Source organism: Festucalex cinctus, chromosome 5, assembly GCF_051991245.1.
Source record: "Festucalex cinctus isolate MCC-2025b chromosome 5, RoL_Fcin_1.0, whole genome shotgun sequence".
Taxonomy (NCBI): Eukaryota; Metazoa; Chordata; class Actinopteri; order Syngnathiformes; family Syngnathidae; genus Festucalex; species Festucalex cinctus.
Window position 1 is genome coordinate 18,816,948 of NC_135415.1, and position 5,575 is coordinate 18,822,522.

Here is a 5,575-nt window from a genome sequence, read left to right on the forward strand (position 1 = left end):
GTTTTGGAATAATATTTGACCCCCCCCAAAAAAAAACATGGAAAGGAAAACGTGTTTCATTTCATCCACTGAAAAGAGTACATATTTAAAACCTATCTTGTGTAATTTGTGGTGCTGGAGTGTGATTTTGACAGCCACTTGCTGGGGAAGGTCAGCCATTCACCTGTAAGTAGCAAAATTACCCCCGTCTAATTCCTGCTGTCCTTCAGGTGCAGCCAGAGAGCCTGCTTTGCATTTTAATGCCCACAACCTGATTATTAAATCCTGGAGTTTTTTTTTTTTTTTTTTTTTTTTGGTCTAGAAAAAATGATTTGGGTTGCTAAGCAACCATCCCTGATCAAGCAGGCTTCATCCCCTCCATTTTTATACACATAATTTGTCTTCTATATTCAAGCATGCTGCTCCTAATTAGAATTGAATGCATACAAAATTTACACTATGGTTATTGGTCAACCTTTGAATCCCGCAATATTATTAAGTAAAAAGAAAATCCTTAACCATTTTTGTATTAGTAGTAGTTTATTATCATTACTATATTCAGGGTTCATTTTCCTATAAGTGTCACAACAAAATGTTATTAACCAAAACATTATGATGTATTTATGTATCTATAGTCTACAACATTTTTTTTTTAACTGTAAAATAACTATTACTCAAAACATATATTATTTAAGGTGCAGTAACACCGTATTATTTAAAGCCAAAAATAATACCACTGCTTACAGTACATAATTACGCATACATTATGGAGGGCCTTCCAGATGGTAAACAAAATGAACGTTCACAGTGAGGAAACGTGAGCTGTGCACACCAATTTGACCCACAGAGATGAATCTAAATACTCGCAACCATTTACAGAAGAGCATTTCAGATCTTTGCAATGTAAAGTTTAAGTCGCATTTCTTTCCCATATAAAGAGCAACAGCCACAACCTTTTAAAATCTTAATCTTATAATGAGAGGAAATGTCATAAATGTCCACCAATGTGCCTGAAGTTAAATTTGTCCTTGTGTTGCTGTTTTTCTGTGTGTATTTAAGCTGTTAAGTGGGTTTGGAGGGCATTTATTAAAAAAAAAAAAAAAAAAAGGCATGCTAATTGTGTCTCTGCACTCAAGCAAAGTGTCACTAAAATTCCATAATAATAAACATGTCCTCTCTCTAGGCTGAGCTCGCTGCTGTCGATCGAGTTTGGGCCTCAGCGCATACGATGGGAGACATCTTGTATTTTATGTTTGTTTATAGATTATTTTGAAAGGAACCGAATAATCTGTCGGAATATTCTGAATTCCGATGTCCATGCCAGTGTCATATACACAGATTTATTTTCAAAGTGTGTTATGGGTGCAACTAATGGTACACAGGTTCCCTCTAGTGGCAGGCAAAAGAATCACTGCCCAAGTACAGTTCAGTTGTATTTAACTTTGAATTTAAACACATTTGAACTGTTTGTTTTTGAAAATTTACTTGTTTTTTTTTTACGTGCAATACCTTCCAATTGAATAATTATTTAGGATGTGTTTCTTATATTTTTGTACATTTTAGCACAATGTTAATGATCAAATTGGGTGAATGTAAGTATTCTAACCTGCTATTTTTTTTTTTTTGCATGTGTGTAGTTAATAAAAACAAGTAACGTTAACTACATTTTGACTCTTCGCGTCTGGTTTTCTTAACCTAAAGATCCGATTTGTTCATTATAGATGCATTAAAATTGTTTCAAGTGGCATTGGAATATAACTAAATTGAGGCTGAATTGATTGGAGAAATGCGGAAATGTTTACATGAGGATTATCACGCTATGCGTTTTCTTTCAGAAATTGTTAGCCTAATAGCATAGTTGCCAGCATGTAAGTCATAATTCAACATTTTTTATTTTTTATTTTTTTTTGTATGTGGATTGCCATGACCTGGATGACTGAGAATCGACACGGTCATGAATAAATAAATAAATATGCTTTTAGGCTAATGACATAGATTTTTGTAATTTTTACATTGTACCAAAGTGATAAATTGGAATTGTGATTGTGGACTGAGAAGCCCTAAAGTGTCAATCCTAGAATTGTTGTTTGAACAACAAAAATTCTCTGACTTCCTTCACATGAATTTATAACACGAAACGTTTCGACACAGTAAACAGTGCGTGTCTTTTCAGGTGTCTCAGCAGTGAATGCATTGATTTGGTTCTCCTGCTCATCTCTCAGGTGCTTGTTGTATTTTGCGGAAACATTGACAGGATGCGTCGGCTGCTTAATATTCGCGTCACGTAAAGTGGGTCTGTGTTCCTCATTTAGTTCTCTACTGTACAGCTGGGGAGCTGTCCGTGGTGCGGCAGCCGTATGCAAATGAGGTTGTGTTTGAATAGAGATGGAGGTAGACACAAAGCTCAATTAGAGAGCTGGGGGTGGGAGGGGGTACGTTAAGTGTCTGCAGAGGAGGGGGAAGGGAGGAAAAACCAATGCCAACCAGAGGAAACCAAATGTAGGGACACATTCAAACAAATTTGGAATTGCTTTTCATAGACCTGTGGCTCTCTGAGGGGCTTCGTCCACGCCGCACGTATCAAATCAACATGCACTTCCTGTTTTGTTTCAACCTCAAACATACACTCCCCCATGCGGCAAAATATATGCGAGGGCGGGGGGGGTGATTGGTGGCTATCTTATTGTTGATGCCCAGCTTCGGTGCACATGACCCATCGCCTGTTCGAGTGTCCTTGGAGGTGGCTCTGACATCAAGCGCCGGTTACCACGGTAACGGCTGCACACAAAAAAAGGGCAAGTGGGGGGGTGCATGTTGTAATGGAGCAAGCATAATTAATATGCACATGGGGGGGATTTAGAATCAGGCTTTAATTGTATTTGTTGGCGCGTGAAGCTGAGCTGCTTAACAAAAATGAAGACCATCAAATGAGATTTAGTGAGCTCATTGGTCAGAGAAATCATTTGCATGGCTGCCAAGGTTATTTCCAAATGATTTCCTTCTATACAAGAGAGAGGGGCTTCGCACACGTGGTGGTAAGTATTGTATCAGCCTCCCTCCTCTCAGATGTGGACAGCCAAGGTGACAATGTACCAATCCATCAGTCAGTGCTTGGATTTCAGGTGACATTGTGTCCATAAATTGCAATCTTTTCACATTGTGTGCATGAAAAGGTTTGTCATTTGCGAGCAAAGACACGATTCAAGGTGGAGGCTAACTTCATTGGAGAGGTGCGAAACTCAAGTCGATGACAGCAGGGGCAAATCCATGATGGCAACTTAAGTGATTCTCAAACAAAACGCAATTTTGCCTTGCAATTAAAACATTCACAAAATAATTGTGCTTAATAATATGTACAATACTGGGAAATTTAGTTTGAATCCGTATTATAAGCACCGTTGCCACAGATCAATAGATAATCTAATTTTACTCACAGCTATATATTCTTTATCCTCTGCAAAGAATGACACATTTTCCTGAATCTTACTGAGAAGCTGTGACATATACATTGTATATGTATGCCTGATGTATAATACTGCCCCCAGGTGGTAATGTGGCAAACACTGATTATGTGTCATAAAGTAAACCCTTAAAATGGATTCAATCGAGTTACAGGATCAAGCAACTAAGGCAGTGGAGGACCATGAAATTCTGAAAACAAATAAAACCACAGAGGAACTGTTCTAAAATGCCCCAAAACATTTAACAACCAAACATTTATAATGTGCTATATAATAATAACTATGTTCTTTTTGGTCCATTCATTTAATACGACCCTAAGAGGACTTTATAACAACAAAAATGGCCCCTGATAGGCTCTAAGCCAGGGTTTGAGGATAATATTATATAACGATAATAATCAAATGCAGAACATCACAATTACATTTATCACCTGTGGTATTTTAGGAGTGATGAGATAAGGTTTAAATATGCCGGTCTTGCAAAGTGATGACCTGCAATCTTCCTGTTTCCCATAAAACATTGGCAAGAGTATAAAACATACACACACTCAACACACACACATATGCACTCCCCCACGCACACACTCACACAAGAGCAGACTTGCAATTAAAAAAAAAAAACAGGCAGTTGCTTGGGCCCCGAGATTATCCAGGGTCCCCAAATGTCTCATAAAAAACGGATGAATAAGTGTTTGCTTATTTAAAGCAATAATTATTGTTTTAGTCTTAATTTACATGCTAAAAAAAAAAAAAAAAGCTTAATCTACTGTGATCATTTTAAGCGCAGCCCCCCTTCCCTTCTCATGCAATGGATTACCCCAATTTCTTACTCCTCAACTCAACTCATTTCACAACAAGCAAAGGTTTAGCATTAAGAACAAATCTTCCCTAAAAGTCTTCATATTGTTTTATGTCACTCCCCCAAAAAATGACATGTTGTGTACTTCAAACAACCACATGCTTTGTCTTTAAATTTGCTGGCTTTATGCTAACACATCATAAACCGAAACACCAGAGGGGGCTAACTAATAGCATATATGGTATGTGTCAGTCAGTGTTGCTTTAACCACAATTGATGCAACATGTGTAAACAGACAATATAGTAATACTCACAAGCATAATATTTACTCTATCCTTTACAAAAAAAAAAGTGACAAGCATTAATGCAGTAATTAAGGACTTAACAGAAAAGAGATATTCTAAAATGCACAATTTTGAGTTAATATAACATTAAAAAAAAAAAAAAAAAAAAGTAAAAATCACACTGCACTAATGTGGAGATCCCAATGAGTGGGTAAATATAAGGCCTTTAGCCCCCACCAGAAAAAAAAAAAACGAACGAACGAGCGCACACGCGCGCACACAACACCGTCGTGATCTCATCAATATTGCATTTATCCTTATGTTTATGCAACGACAGGACGGAGCAAAGGGCTGAGATGAGGAAAACGCGCACAGTGCTCACACTGACAAGCAAATCATAGACAGATTTAACTTGTAATGGCAGAATACATGCACCATGCTCGAGTTATTTTATTTTCATGAATCACGTACCTGTTCAAGCGCTATAATTCCTTGCATGAGGGTTATGCAGGTTCTCGGGACTGTTAAGGAAAACAACACTGAGCTAGAAAATCAAACCATAGCTGTGCTGATATGCAAATGAGAGGCTCCCGCTAAATATGGGGTTCCATGAGGAACCCCATAGCTGAATGCACGTGTATTCATTATTCATAAATGACTCCTGTTTATGCAAATTGCGGTGTATGGAAACACGGGCGAGGTGTTGAGTGGCGACGTTTCAAACATAGCCTGTGTCAGTGATCAAGAGCTGCCATGCGTTTCAATAAATGCACGTTTAGTGTTGTACATTTATTTTTGTTTTTCCCCCAGTCTTTTGTGAATTCCACATGATTGAAGTACAGTCTATTTCATGTATTGCTTACTTTTATCCTTCGACAATGTTTATTAATACAAACACAAAATAAAACGCTAGTTCAGTTATATATATATATATATATATATATATATATATATATATATATATATATATATATATATATATATATATATATATATATATATATATATATATATATATATATATATATATATGTCGTGCGCAGTCCAGCAAA